The following is a 27,253-nucleotide window of genomic DNA, read 5'->3' as shown; positions in this document are numbered from 1 at the left end:
TGGACTGAAGAGAAGCTACTCTTCTTGTCAGTTTCCTAAGCAGAGTTCAATGGGAAATGACCCATGTGTGTAGGAAGCACAGTTCTTTCGTTCTGAACAAGCTCACCCTTCTGGCCCTATAGGAAACAGAGTAGAGTAGAAGAGTGCTCTTTTCTCAAAAGCAGAATGCGTTTCTTGTTAGGCGAGGTAGAGTTTGTTTTCCATTCATAAACAGAGTTCAGTCACATGCAGTTTCTGGTCCTACGAGCAAGAGTTGTTTTCTGGTAAGGAAAGTCACTATTGAGATCTCCTTGCCATACACAGTGAAAATAGCCCTAGGGTCTGTTCCTAGCAACTACAGTGTATTGCACTTAATAGAAACTACTGCTCTTGTCAGTTTCCTAAGCTGAGTTGGACTGGATATGGACCATGTGTGTAGGAAGTACAGTTCTTTTGTTCAGAGCAAGCACCCTGTTCAGGCCCTATAGGGAACACAGTGGAGTAGAAGAGTGCTCTCTTCTCAAAAGCAGAGTGTGTTTCTTGTAAGCGAGCTAGTGTTTCTTTCCCATTTATAAATGGAGTTGAATCAAATCCAGATTCTGGTCCTACAAGCAAGAGTTGTTTTCTGGTAAGGAAAGTCACTATTGATCTCCCATTGCCATAAACAGTACAAATAGCACTCATGTCTGTTCTCAGCAAGTACAGTGTATTGGACTAAAAAGAAGCTACTGTTCTTGTCATTTTCTCAAGCAGAGTAGAACAGGAAATGGCCCATGTGTGTAGGAAGCACAGTTCTTTTGTTCTGAGAAAGCTCACCCTTCTGGCCCTATAGGAAACAGTCTAGAGTAAAAGAGTGCTGTTTTCTCAAAAGCAGAGTGTATTTCTGGTAATGTGATCTAGTATTTGTTTCCCTTTCGTAAACGGAGTTGAATCACATGCAGTTTCTGGACCTCGGAGCAAGAGTAGTTTTTTGGTAAGGAAGGTCACTTTTGCTTTCTACATGCCTTACACAGTCCAAATAGCACTCGCGTCTGTTTCCAGCAAGTACAGTGCATTGGACTGAAAAGAAGCTACTTTTCTTGTCAGTTTCCTAAGCAGAGTTGAACTAGATATGGTCCATGTGTGTAGGAAGCACAGTTCTTTTGTTCCGAGCAAGCTCACTGTTCTGGCCCTATAGGAAACACTATAGAGTAGAAGAGTGCTCTTTTCTCAAAAGCAGAGTGTGTTTCTTGTAAAGCGAACTAGTGTTTGTTTCCCATTCATAAACGGAGTTGAATCACATGCAGTTTCTGGTCCTAAGAGCAAGAGTGTTTTCCGGTAAGAAAAGTCACTTTTGCGCTCCAAATGCCTTACACAGTACAAATAGCATTCGTGTCTGTTCCAGCAAGTACAGTCTATTGGACTGAAGAGAAGCTACTGTTCTTGGCAGTTTCCTAAGCAGAGTTGAACTACATATGGCCCGTGTGTGTAAGAAGCACGGTGCTTCTGTTCTGAGCAAGCTCACTGTACTGGACCTATAGGAAACACAGTAGAGTAGAAGAATACTCTCTTCTCAAAAGCAGAGTGTGTTTCTTGTAAGGCGAGCTAGTGTTTGTTTCCCATTCATAAACGGAGTTGAATCACATGCAGTTTCTGGTCCTACAAGCAAGAGTTGTTTTCTGGTAAGGAAAGTCACTATTGAGCTCCCATTGCCATAAACAGAACAAATAGCACTCATGTCTGTTCCCAGCAAATACAGTGTATTGGACTGAAGAGAAGCTACTGTTCTTGTCAGTTTCCTAAGCAGAGTTCAATGGGAAATGACCCATGTGTGTAGGAAGCACAGTTCTTTCATTCTGAACAAGCTCACTCTTCTGGCCCTATAGGAAATAGAGTAGAAGAGTGCTGTTTTCTCAAAAGCAGAATGTGTTTCTGGTAAGGCGATCTAGTGTTTCTTTCCCATTCATAAATGGAGTTGAATCACATGCAGTTTCTGGTACGAAGAGCAAGAGGTTTTTTTCTGGTAAGGAAAGTCACTTTTGCCCTCCAAATGCCTTACACAGTCCAAATAGCACTCGCGTCTCCTTCCAGCAAGTACAGTGTATTGGACTGAAGAGAAACTACTGTTCTTGTCAGTTTCCTAAGTAGAGTTGAAGTAGATATGGCCTGTGTGTGTAGGAAGCACAGTTCTTTTGTACTGAGCAAGCTCACTGTTCTGGCCCTATAGGAAACACAGTAGAGTCAAAGAGTGCTCTTTTCTCAAAAGCAGAATGCGTTTCTTGTTAGGCGAGGTAGAGTTTGTTTTCCATTCATAAACAGAGTTCAGTCACATGCAGTTTCTGGTCCTACGAGCAAGAGTTGTTTTCTGGTAAGGAAAGTCACTATTGAGATCTCCTTGCCATACACAGTGAAAATAGCCCTAGGGTCTGTTCCTAGCAACTACAGTGTATTGCACTTAATAGAATCTACTGCTCTTGTCAGTTTCCTAAGCTGAGTTGGACTAGATATGGACCGTGTGTGTAGGAAGTACAGTTCTTTTGTTCAGAGCAAGCACCCTGTTCAGGCCTTATAGGGAACACAGTGGAGTAGAAGAGTGCTCTCTTCTCAAAAGCAGAGTGTGTTTCTTGTAAGCGAGCTAGTGTTCCTTTCCCATTTATAAATGGAGCTGAATCAAATCCAGATTCTGTTCCTACAAGCAAGAGTTGTTTTCTGGTAAGGAAAGTCACTATTGATGTCCCTTTGCCATAAACAGTACAAATAGCACTCATGCCTGTTCTCAGCAAGTACAGTGTATTGGACTAAAGAGAAGCTACTGTTCTTGTCAGTTTCTCAATCAGAGTAGAACAGGAAATGGCCCATGTGTGTAGGAAGCACAGTTCTTTTGTTCTGAGAAAGCTCACCCTTCTGGCCCTATAGGAAACAGTCTAGAGTAAAAGAGTGCCGTTTTCTCAAAAGCAGAGGGCATTTCTGGTAAGGCGATCTAGTGTTTGTTTCCCATTCGTAAACGGAGTTGAATCACATGCAGTTTCTGGACCTAGGAGCAAGAGTTTTTTTCCGGTAAGGAAAGTCACTTTTGCCCTCCAAATGCCTTACACAGTACAAATAGCATTCGTGTCTGTTCCAGCAAGTACAGTCTTTTGGACTGAAGAGAAGCTACTGTTCTTGGCAGTTTCCTAAGCAGAGTTGAACTACATATGGCCCATGTGTGTAAAAAGCACAGTGCTTCTGTTCTGAGCAAGCTCACTGTACTGGACCTATAGGAAACACAGTAGAGTAGAAGAATACTCTCTTCTCAAAAGCAGAGTGTGTTTCTTGTAAGGCGAGCTAGTGTTTGTTTCCCATTCATAAACGGAGTTGAATCACATGCAGTTTCTGGTCCTACAAGCAAGAGTTGTTTTCTGGTAAGGAAAGTCACTATTGAGCTCCCATTGCCATAAACAGAACAAATAGCACTCATGTCTGTTCTCAGCAAGTACAGTGTATTGGACTAAAGAGAAGGTACTGTTCTTGTCAGTTTCTCAAGCAGAGTAGAACAGGGAATGACCCATGTGTGTAGGAACCACAGTTCTTTTGTTCTGAGAAAGCTCACCCTTCTGGCCCTATAAGAAACAGTCTAGAGTAGAAGAGTGCTGTTTTCTCAAAAGCAGAGTGTATTTCTGGTAAGGCGATCTAGTATTTGTTTCCCATTCGTAAACGGAGTTGAATCACACGCAGTTTCTGGACCTAGGAGCAAGAGTTGTTTTCTGGTAAGGAAGGTCACTTTTGCCTTCTACATGCCTTACACAGTCCAAATAGCACTCGTGTCTGTTTCCAGCAAGTACAGTGTATTGGACTGAAAAGAAGCTACTGTTCTTGTCAGTTTCCTAAGCAGAGTTGAACTAGATATGGTCCGTGTGTGTAGGAAGCACAGTTCTTTTGTTCTGAGCAAGCTCACTGTTCTGGCCCTATAGGAAACACTATAGAGTAGAAGCGTGCACTTTTCTCAAAAGCAGAGTGTGTTTCTTGTAAAGCGAACTAGTGTTTGTTTCCCATTCATAAACGGAGTTGAATCACATGCAGTTTCTGGTCCTAAGAGCAAGAGTGTTTTCCGGTAAGGAAAGTCACTTTTGCCCTCCAAATGCCTTACACAGTACAAATAGCATTCGCGTCTGTTCCAGCAATTACAGTCTATTGGACTGAAGAGAAGCTACTGTTCTTGTCAGTTTCCTAAGCAGAGTTGAACTACATTTGGCCCGTGTGTGTAAGAAGCACAGTGCTTCTGTTCTGAGCAAGCTCACTGTACTGGACCTATAGGAAACACAGTAGAGTAGAAGAGTGCACTTTTCTCAAAAGCAGAGTGTGTTTTTTGTAAGGCGAGCTAGTGTTTGTTTCCCATTCATAAACGGAGTTGAATCACATGCAGTTTCTGGTCCTACAAGCAAGAGTTGTTTTCTGATAAGGAAAGTCACTATTGAGCTCCCATTGCCATAAACAGAACAAATAGCACTCATGTCTGTTCCCAGCAAATACAGTGTATTGGACTGAAGAGAAGCTACTCTTCTTGTCAGTTTCCTAAGCAGAGTTCAATGGGAAATGACCCATGTGTGTAGGAAGCACAGTTCTTTCGTTCTGAACAAGCTCACCCTTCTGGCCCTATAGGAAACAGAGTAGAGTAGAAGAGTGCTCTTTTCTCAAAAGCAGAATGCGTTTCTTGTTAGGCGAGGTAGAGTTTGTTTTCCATTCATAAACAGAGTTCAGTCACATGCAGTTTCTGGTCCTACGAGCAAGAGTTGTTTTCTGGTAAGGAAAGTCACTATTGAGATCTCCTTGCCATACACAGTGAAAATAGCCCTAGGGTCTGTTCCTAGCAACTACAGTGTATTGCACTTAATAGAAACTACTGCTCTTGTCAGTTTCCTAAGCTGAGTTGGACTGGATATGGACCATGTGTGTAGGAAGTACAGTTCTTTTGTTCAGAGCAAGCACCCTGTTCAGGCCCTATAGGGAACACAGTGGAGTAGAAGAGTGCTCTCTTCTCAAAAGCAGAGTGTGTTTCTTGTAAGCGAGCTAGTGTTTCTTTCCCATTTATAAATGGAGTTGAATCAAATCCAGATTCTGGTCCTACAAGCAAGAGTTGTTTTCTGGTAAGGAAAGTCACTATTGATCTCCCATTGCCATAAACAGTACAAATAGCACTCATGTCTGTTCTCAGCAAGTACAGTGTATTGGACTAAAAAGAAGCTACTGTTCTTGTCATTTTCTCAAGCAGAGTAGAACAGGAAATGGCCCATGTGTGTAGGAAGCACAGTTCTTTTGTTCTGAGAAAGCTCACCCTTCTGGCCCTATAGGAAACAGTCTAGAGTAAAAGAGTGCTGTTTTCTCAAAAGCAGAGTGTATTTCTGGTAAGGCGATCTAGTATTTGTTTCCCATTCGTAAACGGAGTTGAATCACACGCAGTTTCTGGACCTAGGAGCAAGAGTTGTTTTCTGGTAAGGAAGGTCACTTTTGCCTTCTGCATGCCTTACACAGTCCAAATAGCACTCGCGTCTATTTCCAGCAAGTACAGTGTACTGGACTGAAAAGAAGCTACTGTTCTTGTCAGTTTCCTAAGCAGAGTTGAACTAGATATGGTCCGTGTGTGTAGGAAGCACAGTTCTTTTGTTCCTAGCAAACTCACTGTTCTGGCCCTATAGGAAACACTATAGAGTAGAAGAGTGCTCTATTCTCAAAAGCAGAGTGTGTTTCTTGTAAAGCGAACTAGTGTTTGTTTCCCATTCATAAATGGAGTTGAATCACATGCAGTTTCTGGTCCTACAAGCAAGAGTTGTTTTCTGGTAAGGAAAGTCACTATTGAGCTCCCATTGCCATAAACAGAACAAATAGCACTCATGTCTGTTCCCAGCAAATACAGTGTATTGGACTGAAGAGAAGCTACTGTTCTTGTCAGTTTCCTAAGCAGAGTTCAATGGGAAATGACCCATGTGTGTAGGAAGCACAGTTCCTTTGTTCTGAACAAGCTCACCCTTCTGGCCCTATAGGAAACAGAGTAGAGTAGAAGAGTGCTGTTTTCTCAAAAGCAGAGTGTGTTTCTGGTAAGGCGATCTAGTGTTTCTTTCCCATTCATAAATGGAGTTGAATCACATGCAGTTTCTGGTACGAAGAGCAAGAGGTTTTTTTCTGGTAAGGAAAGTCACTTTTGCCCTCCAAATGCCTTACACAGTCCAAATAGCACTCGCGTCTCCTTCCAGCAAGTACAGTGTATTGGACTGAAGAGAAACTACTGTTCTTGTCAGTTTCCTAAGTAGAGTTGAAGTAGATATGGCCTGTGTGTGTAGGAAGCACAGTTCTTTTGTACTGAGCAAGCTCACTGTTCTGGCCCTATAGGAAACACAGTAGAGTCAAAGAGTGTTCTTTTCTCAAAAGCAGAATGCGTTTCTTGTTAGGCGAGGTAGAGTTTGTTTTCCATTCATAAACAGAGTTCAGTCACATGCAGTTTCTGGTCCTACGAGCAAGAGTTGTTTTCTGGTAAGGAAAGTCACTATTGAGATCTCCTTGCCATACACAGTGAAAATAGCCCTAGGGTCTGTTCCTAGCAACTACAGTGTATTGCACTTAATAGAAACTACTGCTCTTGTCAGTTTCCTAAGCTGAGTTGGACTGGATATGGACCGTGTGTGTAGGAAGTACAGTTCTTTTGTTCAGAGCAAGCACCCTGTTCAGGCCCTATAGGGAACACAGTGGAGTAGAAGAGTGCTCTCTTCTCAAAAGCAGAGTGTGTTTCTTGTAAGCGAGCTAGTGTTTCTTTCCCATTTATAAATGGAGTTGAATCAAATCCAGATTCTGTTCCTACAAGCAAGAGTTGTTTTCTGGTAAGGAAAGTCACTATTGATCTCCCATTGCCATAAACAGTACAAATAGCACTCATGTCTGTTCTCAGCAAGTACAGTGTATTGGACTAAAAAGAAGCTACTGTTCTTGTCATTTTCTCAAGCAGAGTAGAACAGGAAATGGCCCATGTGTGTAGGAAGCACAGTTCTTTTGTTGTGAGAAAGCTCACCCTTCTGGCCCTATAGGAAACAGTCTAGAGTAAAAGAGTGCTGTTTTCTCAAAAGCAGAGTGTATTTCTGGTAATGTGATCTAGTATTTGTTTCCCTTTCGTAAACGGAGTTGAATCACATGCAGTTTCTGGACCTCGGAGCAAGAGTAGTTTTTTGGTAAGGAAGGTCACTTTTGCTTTCTACATGCCTTACACAGTCCAAATAGCACTCGCGTCTGTTTCCAGCAAGTACAGTGCATTGGACTGAAAAGAAGCTACTTTTCTTGTCAGTTTCCTAAGCAGAGTTGAACTAGATATGGTCCATGTGTGTAGGAAGCACAGTTCTTTTGTTCCGAGCAAGCTCACTGTTCTGGCCCTATAGGAAACACTATAGAGTAGAAGAGTGCTCTTTTCTCAAAAGCAGAGTGTGTTTCTTGTAAAGCGAACTAGTGTTTGTTTCCCATTCATAAACGGAGTTGAATCACATGCAGTTTCTGGTCCTAAGAGCAAGAGTGTTTTCCGGTAAGAAAAGTCACTTTTGCGCTCCAAATGCCTTACACAGTACAAATAGCATTCGTGTCTGTTCCAGCAAGTACAGTCTATTGGACTGAAGAGAAGCTACTGTTCTTGGCAGTTTCCTAAGCAGAGTTGAACTACATATGGCCCGTGTGTGTAAGAAGCACGGTGCTTCTGTTCTGAGCAAGCTCACTGTACTGGACCTATAGGAAACACAGTAGAGTAGAAGAATACTCTCTTCTCAAAAGCAGAGTGTGTTTCTTGTAAGGCGAGCTAGTGTTTGTTTCCCATTCATAAACGGAGTTGAATCACATGCAGTTTCTGGTCCTACAAGCAAGAGTTGTTTTCTGGTAAGGAAAGTCACTATTGAGCTCCCATTGCCATAAACAGAACAAATAGCACTCATGTCTGTTCCCAGCAAATACAGTGTATTGGACTGAAGAGAAGCTACTGTTCTTGTCAGTTTCCTAAGCAGAGTTCAATGGGAAATGACCCATGTGTGTAGGAAGCACAGTTCTTTCATTCTGAACAAGCTCACTCTTCTGGCCCTATAGGAAATAGAGTAGAAGAGTGCTGTTTTCTCAAAAGCAGAATGTGTTTCTGGTAAGGCGATCTAGTGTTTCTTTCCCATTCATAAATGGAGTTGAATCACATGCAGTTTCTGGTACGAAGAGCAAGAGGTTTTTTTCTGGTAAGGAAAGTCACTTTTGCCCTCCAAATGCCTTACACAGTCCAAATAGCACTCGCGTCTCCTTCCAGCAAGTACAGTGTATTGGACTGAAGAGAAACTACTGTTCTTGTCAGTTTCCTAAGTAGAGTTGAAGTAGATATGGCCTGTGTGTGTAGGAAGCACAGTTCTTTTGTACTGAGCAAGCTCACTGTTCTGGCCCTATAGGAAACACAGTAGAGTCAAAGAGTGCTCTTTTCTCAAAAGCAGAATGCGTTTCTTGTTAGGCGAGGTAGAGTTTGTTTTCCATTCATAAACAGAGTTCAGTCACATGCAGTTTCTGGTCCTACGAGCAAGAGTTGTTTTCTGGTAAGGAAAGTCACTATTGAGATCTCCTTGCCATACACAGTGAAAATAGCCCTAGGGTCTGTTCCTAGCAACTACAGTGTATTGCACTTAATAGAATCTACTGCTCTTGTCAGTTTCCTAAGCTGAGTTGGACTAGATATGGACCGTGTGTGTAGGAAGTACAGTTCTTTTGTTCAGAGCAAGCACCCTGTTCAGGCCTTATAGGGAACACAGTGGAGTAGAAGAGTGCTCTCTTCTCAAAAGCAGAGTGTGTTTCTTGTAAGCGAGCTAGTGTTCCTTTCCCATTTATAAATGGAGTTGAATCAAATCCAGATTCTGTTCCTACAAGCAAGAGTTGTTTTCTGGTAAGGAAAGTCACTATTGATGTCCCTTTGCCATAAACAGTACAAATAGCACTCATGCCTGTTCTCAGCAAGTACAGTGTATTGGACTAAAGAGAAGCTACTGTTCTTGTCAGTTTCTCAATCAGAGTAGAACAGGAAATGGCCCATGTGTGTAGGAAGCACAGTTCTTTTGTTCTGAGAAAGCTCACCCTTCTGGCCCTATAGGAAACAGTCTAGAGTAAAAGAGTGCCGTTTTCTCAAAAGCAGAGGGCATTTCTGGTAAGGCGATCTAGTGTTTGTTTCCCATTCGTAAACGGAGTTGAATCACATGCAGTTTCTGGACCTAGGAGCAAGAGTTTTTTTCCGGTAAGGAAAGTCACTTTTGCCCTCCAAATGCCTTACACAGTACAAATAGCATTCGTGTCTGTTCCAGCAAGTACAGTCTTTTGGACTGAAGAGAAGCTACTGTTCTTGGCAGTTTCCTAAGCAGAGTTGAACTACATATGGCCCATGTGTGTAAAAAGCACAGTGCTTCTGTTCTGAGCAAGCTCACTGTACTGGACCTATAGGAAACACAGTAGAGTAGAAGAATACTCTCTTCTCAAAAGCAGAGTGTGTTTCTTGTAAGGCGAGCTAGTGTTTGTTTCCCATTCATAAACGGAGTTGAATCACATGCAGTTTCTGGTCCTACAAGCAAGAGTTGTTTTCTGGTAAGGAAAGTCACTATTGAGCTCCCATTGCCATAAACAGTACAAATAGCACTCATGTCTGTTCTCAGCAAGTACAGTGTATTGGACTAAAGAGAAGGTACTGTTCTTGTCAGTTTCTCAAGCAGAGTAGAACAGGAAATGACCCATGTGTGTAGGAACCACAGTTCTTTTGTTCTGAGAAAGCTCACCCTTCTGGCCCTATAAGAAACAGTCTAGAGTAGAAGAGTGCTGTTTTCTCAAAAGCAGAGTGTATTTCTGGTAAGGCGATCTAGTATTTGTTTCCCATTCGTAAACGGAGTTGAATCACACGCAGTTTCTGGACCTAGGAGCAAGAGTTGTTTTCTGGTAAGGAAGGTCACTTTTGCCTTCTACATGCCTTACACAGTCCAAATAGCACTCGTGTCTGTTTCCAGCAAGTACAGTGTATTGGACTGAAAAGAAGCTACTGTTCTTGTCAGTTTCCTAAGCAGAGTTGAACTAGATATGGTCCGTGTGTGTAGGAAGCACAGTTCTTTTGTTCTGAGCAAGCTCACTGTTCTGGCCCTATAGGAAACACTATAGAGTAGAAGCGTGCACTTTTCTCAAAAGCAGAGTGTGTTTCTTGTAAAGCGAACTAGTGTTTGTTTCCCATTCATAAACGGAGTTGAATCACATGCAGTTTCTGGTCCTAAGAGCAAGAGTGTTTTCCGGTAAGGAAAGTCACTTTTGCCCTCCAAATGCCTTACACAGTACAAATAGCATTCGCGTCTGTTCCAGCAATTACAGTCTATTGGACTGAAGAGAAGCTACTGTTCTTGTCAGTTTCCTAAGCAGAGTTGAACTACATTTGGCCCGTGTGTGTAAGAAGCACAGTGCTTCTGTTCTGAGCAAGCTCACTGTACTGGACCTATAGGAAACACAGTAGAGTAGAAGAGTGCACTTTTCTCAAAAGCAGAGTGTGTTTTTTGTAAGGCGAGCTAGTGTTTGTTTCCCATTCATAAACGGAGTTGAATCACATGCAGTTTCTGGTCCTACAAGCAAGAGTTGTTTTCTGATAAGGAAAGTCACTATTGAGCTCCCATTGCCATAAACAGAACAAATAGCACTCATGTCTGTTCCCAGCAAATACAGTGTATTGGACTGAAGAGAAGCTACTCTTCTTGTCAGTTTCCTAAGCAGAGTTCAATGGGAAATGACCCATGTGTGTAGGAAGCACAGTTCTTTCGTTCTGAACAAGCTCACCCTTCTGGCCCTATAGGAAACAGAGTAGAGTAGAAGAGTGCTCTTTTCTCAAAAGCAGAATGCGTTTCTTGTTAGGCGAGGTAGAGTTTGTTTTCCATTCATAAACAGAGTTCAGTCACATGCAGTTTCTGGTCCTACGAGCAAGAGTTGTTTTCTGGTAAGGAAAGTCACTATTGAGATCTCCTTGCCATACACAGTGAAAATAGCCCTAGGGTCTGTTCCTAGCAACTACAGTGTATTGCACTTAATAGAAACTACTGCTCTTGTCAGTTTCCTAAGCTGAGTTGGACTGGATATGGACCATGTGTGTAGGAAGTACAGTTCTTTTGTTCAGAGCAAGCACCCTGTTCAGGCCCTATAGGGAACACAGTGGAGTAGAAGAGTGCTCTCTTCTCAAAAGCAGAGTGTGTTTCTTGTAAGCGAGCTAGTGTTTCTTTCCCATTTATAAATGGAGTTGAATCAAATCCAGATTCTGGTCCTACAAGCAAGAGTTGTTTTCTGGTAAGGAAAGTCACTATTGATCTCCCATTGCCATAAACAGTACAAATAGCACTCATGTCTGTTCTCAGCAAGTACAGTGTATTGGACTAAAAAGAAGCTACTGTTCTTGTCATTTTCTCAAGCAGAGTAGAACAGGAAATGGCCCATGTGTGTAGGAAGCACAGTTCTTTTGTTGTGAGAAAGCTCACCCTTCTGGCCCTATAGGAAACAGTCTAGAGTAAAAGAGTGCTGTTTTCTCAAAAGCAGAGTGTATTTCTGGTAATGTGATCTAGTATTTGTTTCCCTTTCGTAAACGGAGTTGAATCACATGCAGTTTCTGGACCTCGGAGCAAGAGTAGTTTTTTGGTAAGGAAGGTCACTTTTGCTTTCTACATGCCTTACACAGTCCAAATAGCACTCGCGTCTGTTTCCAGCAAGTACAGTGCATTGGACTGAAAAGAAGCTACTTTTCTTGTCAGTTTCCTAAGCAGAGTTGAACTAGATATGGTCCATGTGTGTAGGAAGCACAGTTCTTTTGTTCCGAGCAAGCTCACTGTTCTGGCCCTATAGGAAACACTATAGAGTAGAAGAGTGCTCTTTTCTCAAAAGCAGAGTGTGTTTCTTGTAAAGCGAACTAGTGTTTGTTTCCCATTCATAAACGGAGTTGAATCACATGCAGTTTCTGGTCCTAAGAGCAAGAGTGTTTTCCGGTAAGAAAAGTCACTTTTGCGCTCCAAATGCCTTACACAGTACAAATAGCATTCGTGTCTGTTCCAGCAAGTACAGTCTATTGGACTGAAGAGAAGCTACTGTTCTTGGCAGTTTCCTAAGCAGAGTTGAACTACATATGGCCCGTGTGTGTAAGAAGCACGGTGCTTCTGTTCTGAGCAAGCTCACTGTACTGGACCTATAGGAAACACAGTAGAGTAGAAGAATACTCTCTTCTCAAAAGCAGAGTGTGTTTCTTGTAAGGCGAGCTAGTGTTTGTTTCCCATTCATAAACGGAGTTGAATCACATGCAGTTTCTGGTCCTACAAGCAAGAGTTGTTTTCTGGTAAGGAAAGTCACTATTGAGCTCCCATTGCCATAAACAGAACAAATAGCACTCATGTCTGTTCCCAGCAAATACAGTGTATTGGACTGAAGAGAAGCTACTGTTCTTGTCAGTTTCCTAAGCAGAGTTCAATGGGAAATGACCCATGTGTGTAGGAAGCACAGTTCTTTCATTCTGAACAAGCTCACTCTTCTGGCCCTATAGGAAATAGAGTAGAAGAGTGCTGTTTTCTCAAAAGCAGAATGTGTTTCCGGTAAGGCGATCTAGTGTTTCTTTCCCATTCATAAATGGAGTTGAATCACATGCAGTTTCTGGTACGAAGAGCAAGAGGTTTTTTTCTGGTAAGGAAAGTCACTTTTGCCCTCCAAATGCCTTACACAGTCCAAATAGCACTCGCGTCTCCTTCCAGCAAGTACAGTGTATTGGACTGAAGAGAAACTACTGTTCTTGTCAGTTTCCTAAGTAGAGTTGAAGTAGATATGGCCTGTGTGTGTAGGAAGCACAGTTCTTTTGTACTGAGCAAGCTCACTGTTCTGGCCCTATAGGAAACACAGTAGAGTCAAAGAGTGCTCTTTTCTCAAAAGCAGAATGCGTTTCTTGTTAGGCGAGGTAGAGTTTGTTTTCCATTCATAAACAGAGTTCAGTCACATGCAGTTTCTGGTCCTACGAGCAAGAGTTGTTTTCTGGTAAGGAAAGTCACTATTGAGATCTCCTTGCCATACACAGTGAAAATAGCCCTAGGGTCTGTTCCTAGCAACTACAGTGTATTGCACTTAATAGAATCTACTGCTCTTGTCAGTTTCCTAAGCTGAGTTGGACTAGATATGGACCGTGTGTGTAGGAAGTACAGTTCTTTTGTTCAGAGCAAGCACCCTGTTCAGGCCTTATAGGGAACACAGTGGAGTAGAAGAGTGCTCTCTTCTCAAAAGCAGAGTGTGTTTCTTGTAAGCGAGCTAGTGTTCCTTTCCCATTTATAAATGGAGCTGAATCAAATCCAGATTCTGTTCCTACAAGCAAGAGTTGTTTTCTGGTAAGGAAAGTCACTATTGATGTCCCTTTGCCATAAACAGTACAAATAGCACTCATGCCTGTTCTCAGCAAGTACAGTGTATTGGACTAAAGAGAAGCTACTGTTCTTGTCAGTTTCTCAATCAGAGTAGAACAGGAAATGGCCCATGTGTGTAGGAAGCACAGTTCTTTTGTTCTGAGAAAGCTCACCCTTCTGGCCCTATAGGAAACAGTCTAGAGTAAAAGAGTGCCGTTTTCTCAAAAGCAGAGGGCATTTCTGGTAAGGCGATCTAGTGTTTGTTTCCCATTCGTAAACGGAGTTGAATCACATGCAGTTTCTGGACCTAGGAGCAAGAGTTTTTTTCCGGTAAGGAAAGTCACTTTTGCCCTCCAAATGCCTTACACAGTACAAATAGCATTCGTGTCTGTTCCAGCAAGTACAGTCTTTTGGACTGAAGAGAAGCTACTGTTCTTGGCAGTTTCCTAAGCAGAGTTGAACTACATATGGCCCATGTGTGTAAAAAGCACAGTGCTTCTGTTCTGAGCAAGCTCACTGTACTGGACCTATAGGAAACACAGTAGAGTAGAAGAATACTCTCTTCTCAAAAGCAGAGTGTGTTTCTTGTAAGGCGAGCTAGTGTTTGTTTCCCATTCATAAACGGAGTTGAATCACATGCAGTTTCTGGTCCTACAAGCAAGAGTTGTTTTCTGGTAAGGAAAGTCACTATTGAGCTCCCATTGCCATAAACAGAACAAATAGCACTCATGTCTGTTCTCAGCAAGTACAGTGTATTGGACTAAAGAGAAGGTACTGTTCTTGTCAGTTTCTCAAGCAGAGTAGAACAGGGAATGACCCATGTGTGTAGGAACCACAGTTCTTTTGTTCTGAGAAAGCTCACCCTTCTGGCCCTATAAGAAACAGTCTAGAGTAGAAGAGTGCTGTTTTCTCAAAAGCAGAGTGTATTTCTGGTAAGGCGATCTAGTATTTGTTTCCCATTCGTAAACGGAGTTGAATCACACGCAGTTTCTGGACCTAGGAGCAAGAGTTGTTTTCTGGTAAGGAAGGTCACTTTTGCCTTCTACATGCCTTACACAGTCCAAATAGCACTCGTGTCTGTTTCCAGCAAGTACAGTGTATTGGACTGAAAAGAAGCTACTGTTCTTGTCAGTTTCCTAAGCAGAGTTGAACTAGATATGGTCCGTGTGTGTAGGAAGCACAGTTCTTTTGTTCTGAGCAAGCTCACTGTTCTGGCCCTATAGGAAACACTATAGAGTAGAAGCGTGCACTTTTCTCAAAAGCAGAGTGTGTTTCTTGTAAAGCGAACTAGTGTTTGTTTCCCATTCATAAACGGAGTTGAATCACATGCAGTTTCTGGTCCTAAGAGCAAGAGTGTTTTCCGGTAAGGAAAGTCACTTTTGCCCTCCAAATGCCTTACACAGTACAAATAGCATTCGCGTCTGTTCCAGCAATTACAGTCTATTGGACTGAAGAGAAGCTACTGTTCTTGTCAGTTTCCTAAGCAGAGTTGAACTACATTTGGCCCGTGTGTGTAAGAAGCACAGTGCTTCTGTTCTGAGCAAGCTCACTGTACTGGACCTATAGGAAACACAGTAGAGTAGAAGAGTGCACTTTTCTCAAAAGCAGAGTGTGTTTTTTGTAAGGCGAGCTAGTGTTTGTTTCCCATTCATAAACGGAGTTGAATCACATGCAGTTTCTGGTCCTACAAGCAAGAGTTGTTTTCTGATAAGGAAAGTCACTATTGAGCTCCCATTGCCATAAACAGAACAAATAGCACTCATGTCTGTTCCCAGCAAATACAGTGTATTGGACTGAAGAGAAGCTACTCTTCTTGTCAGTTTCCTAAGCAGAGTTCAATGGGAAATGACCCATGTGTGTAGGAAGCACAGTTCTTTCGTTCTGAACAAGCTCACCCTTCTGGCCCTATAGGAAACAGAGTAGAGTAGAAGAGTGCTCTTTTCTCAAAAGCAGAATGCGTTTCTTGTTAGGCGAGGTAGAGTTTGTTTTCCATTCATAAACAGAGTTCAGTCACATGCAGTTTCTGGTCCTACGAGCAAGAGTTGTTTTCTGGTAAGGAAAGTCACTATTGAGATCTCCTTGCCATACACAGTGAAAATAGCCCTAGGGTCTGTTCCTAGCAACTACAGTGTATTGCACTTAATAGAAACTACTGCTCTTGTCAGTTTCCTAAGCTGAGTTGGACTGGATATGGACCATGTGTGTAGGAAGTACAGTTCTTTTGTTCAGAGCAAGCACCCTGTTCAGGCCCTATAGGGAACACAGTGGAGTAGAAGAGTGCTCTCTTCTCAAAAGCAGAGTGTGTTTCTTGTAAGCGAGCTAGTGTTTCTTTCCCATTTATAAATGGAGTTGAATCAAATCCAGATTCTGTTCCTACAAGCAAGAGTTGTTTTCTGGTAAGGAAAGTCACTATTGATCTCCCATTGCCATAAACAGTACAAATAGCACTCATGTCTGTTCTCAGCAAGTACAGTGTATTGGACTAAAAAGAAGCTACTGTTCTTGTCATTTTCTCAAGCAGAGTAGAACAGGAAATGGCCCATGTGTGTAGGAAGCACAGTTCTTTTGTTGTGAGAAAGCTCACCCTTCTGGCCCTATAGGAAACAGTCTAGAGTAAAAGAGTGCTGTTTTCTCAAAAGCAGAGTGTATTTCTGGTAATGTGATCTAGTATTTGTTTCCCTTTCGTAAACGGAGTTGAATCACATGCAGTTTCTGGACCTCGGAGCAAGAGTAGTTTTTTGGTAAGGAAGGTCACTTTTGCTTTCTACATGCCTTACACAGTCCAAATAGCACTCGCGTCTGTTTCCAGCAAGTACAGTGCATTGGACTGAAAAGAAGCTACTTTTCTTGTCAGTTTCCTAAGCAGAGTTGAACTAGATATGGTCCATGTGTGTAGGAAGCACAGTTCTTTTGTTCCGAGCAAGCTCACTGTTCTGGCCCTATAGGAAACACTATAGAGTAGAAGAGTGCTCTTTTCTCAAAAGCAGAGTGTGTTTCTTGTAAAGCGAACTAGTGTTTGTTTCCCATTCATAAACGGAGTTGAATCACATGCAGTTTCTGGTCCTAAGAGCAAGAGTGTTTTCCGGTAAGAAAAGTCACTTTTGCGCTCCAAATGCCTTACACAGTACAAATAGCATTCGTGTCTGTTCCAGCAAGTACAGTCTATTGGACTGAAGAGAAGCTACTGTTCTTGGCAGTTTCCTAAGCAGAGTTGAACTACATATGGCCCGTGTGTGTAAGAAGCACGGTGCTTCTGTTCTGAGCAAGCTCACTGTACTGGACCTATAGGAAACACAGTAGAGTAGAAGAATACTCTCTTCTCAAAAGCAGAGTGTGTTTCTTGTAAGGCGAGCTAGTGTTTGTTTCCCATTCATAAACGGAGTTGAATCACATGCAGTTTCTGGTCCTACAAGCAAGAGTTGTTTTCTGGTAAGGAAAGTCACTATTGAGCTCCCATTGCCATAAACAGAACAAATAGCACTCATGTCTGTTCCCAGCAAATACAGTGTATTGGACTGAAGAGAAGCTACTGTTCTTGTCAGTTTCCTAAGCAGAGTTCAATGGGAAATGACCCATGTGTGTAGGAAGCACAGTTCTTTCATTCTGAACAAGCTCACTCTTCTGGCCCTATAGGAAATAGAGTAGAAGAGTGCTGTTTTCTCAAAAGCAGAATGTGTTTCTGGTAAGGCGATCTAGTGTTTCTTTCCCATTCATAAATGGAGTTGAATCACATGCAGTTTCTGGTACGAAGAGCAAGAGGTTTTTTTCTGGTAAGGAAAGTCACTTTTGCCCTCCAAATGCCTTACACAGTCCAAATAGCACTCGCGTCTCCTTCCAGCAAGTACAGTGTATTGGACTGAAGAGAAACTACTGTTCTTGTCAGTTTCCTAAGTAGAGTTGAAGTAGATATGGCCTGTGTGTGTAGGAAGCACAGTTCTTTTGTACTGAGCAAGCTCACTGTTCTGGCCCTATAGGAAACACAGTAGAGTCAAAGAGTGCTCTTTTCTCAAAAGCAGAATGCGTTTCTTGTTAGGCGAGGTAGAGTTTGTTTTCCATTCATAAACAGAGTTCAGTCACATGCAGTTTCTGGTCCTACGAGCAAGAGTTGTTTTCTGGTAAGGAAAGTCACTATTGAGATCTCCTTGCCATACACAGTGAAAATAGCCCTAGGGTCTGTTCCTAGCAACTACAGTGTATTGCACTTAATAGAATCTACTGCTCTTGTCAGTTTCCTAAGCTGAGTTGGACTAGATATGGACCGTGTGTGTAGGAAGTACAGTTCTTTTGTTCAGAGCAAGCACCCTGTTCAGGCCTTATAGGGAACACAGTGGAGTAGAAGAGTGCTCTCTTCTCAAAAGCAGAGTGTGTTTCTTGTAAGCGAGCTAGTGTTCCTTTCCCATTTATAAATGGAGCTGAATCAAATCCAGATTCTGTTCCTACAAGCAAGAGTTGTTTTCTGGTAAGGAAAGTCACTATTGATGTCCCTTTGCCATAAACAGTACAAATAGCACTCATGCCTGTTCTCAGCAAGTACAGTGTATTGGACTAAAGAGAAGCTACTGTTCTTGTCAGTTTCTCAATCAGAGTAGAACAGGAAATGGCCCATGTGTGTAGGAAGCACAGTTCTTTTGTTCTGAGAAAGCTCACCCTTCTGGCCCTATAGGAAACAGTCTAGAGTAAAAGAGTGCCGTTTTCTCAAAAGCAGAGGGCATTTCTGGTAAGGCGATCTAGTGTTTGTTTCCCATTCGTAAACGGAGTTGAATCACATGCAGTTTCTGGACCTAGGAGCAAGAGTTTTTTTCCGGTAAGGAAAGTCACTTTTGCCCTCCAAATGCCTTACACAGTACAAATAGCATTCGTGTCTGTTCCAGCAAGTACAGTCTTTTGGACTGAAGAGAAGCTACTGTTCTTGGCAGTTTCCTAAGCAGAGTTGAACTACATATGGCCCATGTGTGTAAAAAGCACAGTGCTTCTGTTCTGAGCAAGCTCACTGTACTGGACCTATAGGAAACACAGTAAAGTAGAAGAATACTCTCTTCTCAAAAGCAGAGTGTGTTTCTTGTAAGGCGAGCTAGTGTTTGTTTCCCATTCATAAACGGAGTTGAATCACATGCAGTTTCTGGTCCTACAAGCAAGAGTTGTTTTCTGGTAAGGAAAGTCACTATTGAGCTCCCATTGCCATAAACAGAACAAATAGCACTCATGTCTGTTCTCAGCAAGTACAGTGTATTGGACTAAAGAGAAGGTACTGTTCTTGTCAGTTTCTCAAGCAGAGTAGAACAGGGAATGACCCATGTGTGTAGGAACCACAGTTCTTTTGTTCTGAGAAAGCTCACCCTTCTGGCCCTATAAGAAACAGTCTAGAGTAGAAGAGTGCTGTTTTCTCAAAAGCAGAGTGTATTTCTGGTAAGGCGATCTAGTATTTGTTTCCCATTCGTAAACGGAGTTGAATCACACGCAGTTTCTGGACCTAGGAGCAAGAGTTGTTTTCTGGTAAGGAAGGTCACTTTTGCCTTCTACATGCCTTACACAGTCCAAATAGCACTCGTGTCTGTTTCCAGCAAGTACAGTGTATTGGACTGAAAAGAAGCTACTGTTCTTGTCAGTTTCCTAAGCAGAGTTGAACTAGATATGGTCCGTGTGTGTAGGAAGCACAGTTCTTTTGTTCTGAGCAAGCTCACTGTTCTGGCCCTATAGGAAACACTATAGAGTAGAAGCGTGCACTTTTCTCAAAAGCAGAGTGTGTTTCTTGTAAAGCGAACTAGTGTTTGTTTCCCATTCATAAACGGAGTTGAATCACATGCAGTTTCTGGTCCTAAGAGCAAGAGTGTTTTCCGGTAAGGAAAGTCACTTTTGCCCTCCAAATGCCTTACACAGTACAAATAGCATTCGCGTCTGTTCCAGCAATTACAGTCTATTGGACTGAAGAGAAGCTACTGTTCTTGTCAGTTTCCTAAGCAGAGTTGAACTACATTTGGCCCGTGTGTGTAAGAAGCACAGTGCTTCTGTTCTGAGCAAGCTCACTGTACTGGACCTATAGGAAACACAGTAGAGTAGAAGAGTGCACTTTTCTCAAAAGCAGAGTGTGTTTTTTGTAAGGCGAGCTAGTGTTTGTTTCCCATTCATAAACGGAGTTGAATCACATGCAGTTTCTGGTCCTACAAGCAAGAGTTGTTTTCTGATAAGGAAAGTCACTATTGAGCTCCCATTGCCATAAACAGAACAAATAGCACTCATGTCTGTTCCCAGCAAATACAGTGTATTGGACTGAAGAGAAGCTACTCTTCTTGTCAGTTTCCTAAGCAGAGTTCAATGGGAAATGACCCATGTGTGTAGGAAGCACAGTTCTTTCGTTCTGAACAAGCTCACCCTTCTGGCCCTATAGGAAACAGAGTAGAGTAGAAGAGTGCTCTTTTCTCAAAAGCAGAATGCGTTTCTTGTTAGGCGAGGTAGAGTTTGTTTTCCATTCATAAACAGAGTTCAGTCACATGCAGTTTCTGGTCCTACGAGCAAGAGTTGTTTTCTGGTAAGGAAAGTCACTATTGAGATCTCCTTGCCATACACAGTGAAAATAGCCCTAGGGTCTGTTCCTAGCAACTACAGTGTATTGCACTTAATAGAAACTACTGCTCTTGTCAGTTTCCTAAGCTGAGTTGGACTGGATATGGACCATGTGTGTAGGAAGTACAGTTCTTTTGTTCAGAGCAAGCACCCTGTTCAGGCCCTATAGGGAACACAGTGGAGTAGAAGAGTGCTCTCTTCTCAAAAGCAGAGTGTGTTTCTTGTAAGCGAGCTAGTGTTTCTTTCCCATTTATAAATGGAGTTGAATCAAATCCAGATTCTGGTCCTACAAGCAAGAGTTGTTTTCTGGTAAGGAAAGTCACTATTGATCTCCCATTGCCATAAACAGTACAAATAGCACTCATGTCTGTTCTCAGCAAGTACAGTGTATTGGACTAAAAAGAAGCTACTGTTCTTGTCATTTTCTCAAGCAGAGTAGAACAGGAAATGGCCCATGTGTGTAGGAAGCACAGTTCTTTTGTTCTGAGAAAGCTCACCCTTCTGGCCCTATAGGAAACAGTCTAGAGTAAAAGAGTGCTGTTTTCTCAAAAGCAGAGTGTATTTCTGGTAATGTGATCTAGTATTTGTTTCCCTTTCATAAACGGAGTTGAATCACATGCAGTTTCTGGACCTCGGAGCAAGAGTAGTTTTTTGGTAAGGAAGGTCACTTTTGCTTTCTACATGCCTTACACAGTCCAAATAGCACTCGCGTCTGTTTCCAGCAAGTACAGTGCATTGGACTGAAAAGAAGCTACTTTTCTTGTCAGTTTCCTAAGCAGAGTTGAACTAGATATGGTCCATGTGTGTAGGAAGCACAGTTCTTTTGTTCCGAGCAAGCTCACTGTTCTGGCCCTATAGGAAACACTATAGAGTAGAAGAGTGCTCTTTTCTCAAAAGCAGAGTGTGTTTCTTGTAAAGCGAACTAGTGTTTGTTTCCCATTCATAAACGGAGTTGAATCACATGCAGTTTCTGGTCCTAAGAGCAAGAGTGTTTTCCGGTAAGAAAAGTCACTTTTGCGCTCCAAATGCCTTACACAGTACAAATAGCATTCGTGTCTGTTCCAGCAAGTACAGTCTATTGGACTGAAGAGAAGCTACTGTTCTTGGCAGTTTCCTAAGCAGAGTTGAACTACATATGGCCCGTGTGTGTAAGAAGCACGGTGCTTCTGTTCTGAGCAAGCTCACTGTACTGGACCTATAGGAAACACAGTAGAGTAGAAGAATACTCTCTTCTCAAAAGCAGAGTGTGTTTCTTGTAAGGCGAGCTAGTGTTTGTTTCCCATTCATAAACGGAGTTGAATCACATGCAGTTTCTGGTCCTACAAGCAAGAGTTGTTTTCTGGTAAGGAAAGTCACTATTGAGCTCCCATTGCCATAAACAGAACAAATAGCACTCATGTCTGTTCCCAGCAAATACAGTGTATTGGACTGAAGAGAAGCTACTGTTCTTGTCAGTTTCCTAAGCAGAGTTCAATGGGAAATGACCCATGTGTGTAGGAAGCACAGTTCTTTCATTCTGAACAAGCTCACTCTTCTGGCCCTATAGGAAATAGAGTAGAAGAGTGCTGTTTTCTCAAAAGCAGAATGTGTTTCTGGTAAGGCGATCTAGTGTTTCTTTCCCATTCATAAATGGAGTTGAATCACATGCAGTTTCTGGTACGAAGAGCAAGAGGTTTTTTTCTGGTAAGGAAAGTCACTTTTGCCCTCCAAATGCCTTACACAGTCCAAATAGCACTCGCGTCTCCTTCCAGCAAGTACAGTGTATTGGACTGAAGAGAAACTACTGTTCTTGTCAGTTTCCTAAGTAGAGTTGAAGTAGATATGGCCTGTGTGTGTAGGAAGCACAGTTCTTTTGTACTGAGCAAGCTCACTGTTCTGGCCCTATAGGAAACACAGTAGAGTCAAAGAGTGCTCTTTTCTCAAAAGCAGAATGCGTTTCTTGTTAGGCGAGGTAGAGTTTGTTTTCCATTCATAAACAGAGTTCAGTCACATGCAGTTTCTGGTCCTACGAGCAAGAGTTGTTTTCTGGTAAGGAAAGTCACTATTGAGATCTCCTTGCCATACACAGTGAAAATAGCCCTAGGGTCTGTTCCTAGCAACTACAGTGTATTGCACTTAATAGAAACTACTGCTCTTGTCAGTTTCCTAAGCTGAGTTGGACTGGATATGGACCATGTGTGTAGGAAGTACAGTTCTTTTGTTCAGAGCAAGCACCCTGTTCAGGCCCTATAGGGAACACAGTGGAGTAGAAGAGTGCTCTCTTCTCAAAAGCAGAGTGTGTTTCTTGTAAGCGAGCTAGTGTTTCTTTCCCATTTATAAATGGAGTTGAATCAAATGCAGATTCTGGTCCTACAAGCAAGAGTTGTTTTCTGGTAAGGAAAGTCACTATTGATCTCCCATTGCCATAAACAGTACAAATAGCACTCATGTCTGTTCTCAGCAAGTACAGTGTATTGGACTAAAAAGAAGCTACTGTTCTTGTCATTTTCTCAAGCAGAGTAGAACAGGAAATGGCCCATGTGTGTAGGAAGCACAGTTCTTTTGTTCTGAGAAAGCTCACCCTTCTGGCCCTATAGGAAACAGTCTAGAGTAAAAGAGTGCTGTTTTCTCAAAAGCAGAGTGTATTTCTGGTAATGTGATCTAGTATTTGTTTCCCTTTCATAAATGGAGTTGAATCACATGCAGTTTCTGGACCTCGGAGCAAGAGTAGTTTTTTGGTAAGGAAGGTCACTTTTGCTTTCTACATGCCTTACACAGTCCAAATAGCATTCGCGTCTGTTTCCAGCAAGTACAGTGCATTGGACTGAAAAGAAGCTACTTTTCTTGTCAGTTTCCTAAGCAGAGTTGAACTAGATATGGTCCATGTGTGTAGGAAGCACAGTTCTTTTGTTCCGAGCAAGCTCACTGTTCTGGCCCTATAGGAAACACTATAGAGTAGAAGAGTGCTCTTTTCTCAAAAGCAGAGTGTGTTTCTTGTAAAGCGAACTAGTGTTTGTTTCCCATTCATAAACGGAGTTGAATCACATGCAGTTTCTGGTCCTAAGAGCAAGAGTGTTTTCCGGTAAGAAAAGTCACTTTTGCGCTCCAAATGCCTTACACAGTACAAATAGCATTCGTGTCTGTTCCAGCAAGTACAGTCTATTGGACTGAAGAGAAGCTACTGTTCTTGGCAGTTTCCTAAGCAGAATTGAACTACATATGGCCCGTGTGTGTAAGAAGCACGGTGCTTCTGTTCTGAGCAAGCTCACTGTACTGGACCTATAGGAAACACAGTAGAGTAGAAGAATACTCTCTTCTCAAAAGCAGAGTGTGTTTCTTGTAAGGCGAGCTAGTGTTTGTTTCCCATTCATAAACGGAGTTGAATCACATGCAGTTTCTGGTCCTACAAGCAAGAGTTGTTTTCTGGTAAGGAAAGTCACTATTGAGCTCCCATTGCCATAAACAGAACAAATAGCACTCATGTCTGTTCCCAGCAAATACAGTGTATTGGACTGAAGAGAAGCTACTGTTCTTGTCAGTTTCCTAAGCAGAGTTCAATGGGAAATGACCCATGTGTGTAGGAAGCACAGTTCTTTCATTCTGAACAAGCTCATTCTTCTGGCCCTATAGGAAATAGAGTAGAAGAGTGCTGTTTTCTCAAAAGCAGAATGTGTTTCTGGTAAGGCGATCTAGTGTTTCTTTCCCATTCATAAATGGAGTTGAATCACATGCAGTTTCTGGTACGAAGAGCAAGAGGTTTTTTTCTGGTAAGGAAAGTCACTTTTGCCCTCCAAATGCCTTACACAGTCCAAATAGCACTCGCGTCTCCTTCCAGCAAGTACAGTGTATTGGACTGAAGAGAAACTACTGTTCTTGTCAGTTTCCTAAGTAGAGTTGAAGTAGATATGGCCTGTGTGTGTAGGAAGCACAGTTCTTTTGTACTGAGCAAGCTCACTGTTCTGGCCCTATAGGAAACACAGTAGAGTCAAAGAGTGCTCTTTTCTCAAAAGCAGAATGCGTTTCTTGTTAGGCGAGGTAGAGTTTGTTTTCCATTCATAAACAGAGTTCAGTCACATGCAGTTTCTGGTCCTACGAGCAAGAGTTGTTTTCTGGTAAGGAAAGTCACTATTGAGATCTCCTTGCCATACACAGTGAAAATAGCCCTAGGGTCTGTTCCTAGCAACTACAGTGTATTGCACTTAATAGAATCTACTGCTCTTGTCAGTTTCCTAAGCTGAGTTGGACTAGATATGGACCGTGTGTGTAGGAAGTACAGTTCTTTTGTTCAGAGCAAGCACCCTGTTCAGGCCTTATAGGGAACACAGTGGAGTAGAAGAGTGCTCTCTTCTCAAAAGCAGAGTGTGTTTCTTGTAAGCGAGCTAGTGTTCCTTTCCCATTTATAAATGGAGTTGAATCAAATCCAGATTCTGTTCCTACAAGCAAGAGTTGTTTTCTGGTAAGGAAAGTCACTATTGATGTCCCTTTGCCATAAACAGTACAAATAGCACTCATGCCTGTTCTCAGCAAGTACAGTGTATTGGACTAAAGAGAAGCTACTGTTCTTGTCAGTTTCTCAATCAGAGTAGAACAGGAAATGGCCCATGTGTGTAGGAAGCACAGTTCTTTTGTTCTGAGAAAGCTCACCCTTCTGGCCCTATAGGAAACAGTCTAGAGTAAAAGAGTGCTGTTTTCTCAAAAGCAGAGGGCATTTCTGGTAAGGCGATCTAGTGTTTGTTTCCCATTCATAAACGGAGTTGAATCACATGCAGTTTCTGGACCTAGGAGCAAGAGTTTTTTTCCGGTAAGGAAAGTCACTTTTGCCCTCCAAATGCCTTACACAATACAAATAGCATTCGTGTCTGTTCCAGCAAGTACAGTCTTTTGGACTGAAGAGAAGCTACTGTTCTTGGCAGTTTCCTAAGCAGAGTTGAACTACATATGGCCCATGTGTGTAAAAAGCACAGTGCTTCTGTTCTGAGCAAGCTCACTGTACTGGACCTATAGGAAACACAGTAGAGTAGAAGAATACTCTCTTCTCAAAAGCAGAGTGTGTTTCTTGTAAGGCGAGCTAGTGTTTGTTTCCCATTCATAAACGGAGTTGAATCACATGCAGTTTCTGGTCCTACAAGCAAGAGTTGTTTTCTGGTAAGGAAAGTCACTATTGAGCTCCCATTGCCATAAACAGAACAAATAGCACTCATGTCTGTTCTCAGCAAGTACAGTGTATTGGACTAAAGAGAAGGTACTGTTCTTGTCAGTTTCTCAAGCAGAGTAGAACAGGAAATGACCCATGTGTGTAGGAACCACAGTTCTATTGTTCTGAGAAAGCTCACCCTTCTGGCCCTATAAGAAACAGTCTAGAGTAGAAGAGTGCTGTTTTCTCAAAAGCAGAGTGTATTTCTGGTAAGGCGATCTAGTATTTGTTTCCCATTCGTAAACGGAGTTGAATCACATGCAGTTTCTGGACCTAGGAGCAAGAGTTGTTTTCTGGTAAGGAAGGTCACTTTTGCCTTCTACATGCCTTACACAGTCCAAATAGCACTCGTGTCTGTTTCCAGCAAGTACAGTGTATTGGACTGAAAAGAAGCTACTGTTCTTGTCAGTTTCCTAAGCAGAGTTGAACTAGATATGGTCCGTGTGTGTAGGAAGCACAGTTCTTTTGTTCTGAGCAAGCTCACTGTTCTGGCCCTATAGGAAACACTATAGAGTAGAAGCGTGCACTTTTCTCAAAAGCAGAGTGTGTTTCTTGTAAAGCGAACTAGTGTTTGTTTCCCATTCATAAACGGAGTTGAATCACATGCAGTTTCTGGTCCTAAGAGCAAGACTTTTTTCCGGTAAGGAAAGTCACTTTTGCCCTCCAAATGGCTTACACAGTACAAATAGCATTCACGTCTCTTCCAGCAAGTACAGTCTGTTGGACTGAAGAGAAGCTCCTGTTCTTGGCAGTTTCCTAAGCAGAGTTGAACTACATATGGTCCGTGTGTGTAAGAAGCACAGTGCTTCTGTTCTGAGCAAGCTCACTGTACTGGACCAATAGGAAACACAGTAGAGTAGAAGAATACTCTCTTCTCAAAAGCAGAGTGTGTTTCTGGTAAGGCGATCTAGTGTTTCTTTCCTATTCATAAATGGAGTTGAATCACATGCAGTTTCTGGTACGAAGAGCAAGAGGTTTTTTTCTGGTAAGGAAAGTCACTTTTGCCCTCCAAATGCCTTACACAGTCCAAATAACACTCGCGTCTGTTTCCAGCAAATACAGTGTATTGGACTGAAGAGAAACTACTGTTCTTGTCAGTTTCCTAAGTAGAGTTGAAGTAGATATGGCCTGTGTGAGTAGGAAGCACAGTTCTTTTGTACTGAGCAAGCTCACTGTTCTGGCCCTATAGGAAACAAGGCAGAGTCAAAGAGTGCTCTTTTCTCAAAAGCAGAATGCGTTTCTTGTTAGGCGAGGTAGAGTTTGTTTTCCATTCATATACAGAGATCAGTCACATGCAGTTTCTGGTCCTACGAGCAAGAGTTGTTTTCTGGTATGGAAAGTCACTATTGAGATCTCCTTGCCATACACAGTGAAAATAGCCCTAGGGTCTGTTCCTAGCAACTACAGTGTATTGCACTTAATAGAATCTACTGCTCTTGTCAGTTTCCTAAGCTGAGTTGGACTAGATATGGACCGTGTGTGTAGGAAGTACAGTTCTTTTGTTCAGAGCAAGCACCCTGTTCAGGCCCTATAGGGAACACAGTGGAGTAGAAGAGTGCTCTCTTCTCAAAAGCAGAGTGTGTTTCTTGTAAGCGAGCTAGTGTTTCTTTCCCATTTACAAATGGAGTTGAATCAAATCCAGATTCTGTTCCTACAAGCAAGAGTTGTTTTCTGGTAAGGAGTGTCACTATTGATCTCCCATTGCCAAATAGCACTCATGTCTGTTCTCAGCAAGTACAGTGTATTGGACTAAAGAAAAGCTACTGTTCTTGTCAGTTTCTCAAGCAGAGTAGAACAGGAAATGGCCCATGTGTGTAGGAAGCACAGTTCTTTTGTTCTGAGAAAGCTCACCCTTCTGGCCCTATAGGAAACAGTCTAGAGTAGAAGAGTGCTGTTTTCTCAAAAGCAGAGTGTATTTCTGGTAAGGCGATCTAGTGTTTGTTTCCCATTTGTAAACGAAGTTGAATCACACGCAGGTTCTGGACCTAGGAGCAAGAGTTGTTTTCTGGTAAGGAAGGTCACTTTTGCCTTCTACATGCCTTACACAGTCCAAATAGCACTCGCGTATGTTTCCACCAAGTACAGTGTATTGGACTGAAAAGAAGCTACTGTTCTTGTCAGTTTCCTAAGCAGAGTTGAACTAGATATGGCCCGTGGGTGT

Source organism: Peromyscus eremicus, unplaced genomic scaffold (assembly GCF_949786415.1).
Source record: "Peromyscus eremicus unplaced genomic scaffold, PerEre_H2_v1 PerEre#2#unplaced_46, whole genome shotgun sequence".
Classification (NCBI taxonomy): domain Eukaryota; kingdom Metazoa; phylum Chordata; class Mammalia; order Rodentia; family Cricetidae; genus Peromyscus; species Peromyscus eremicus.
Note: the sequence above shows the minus strand (reverse complement) of the source record.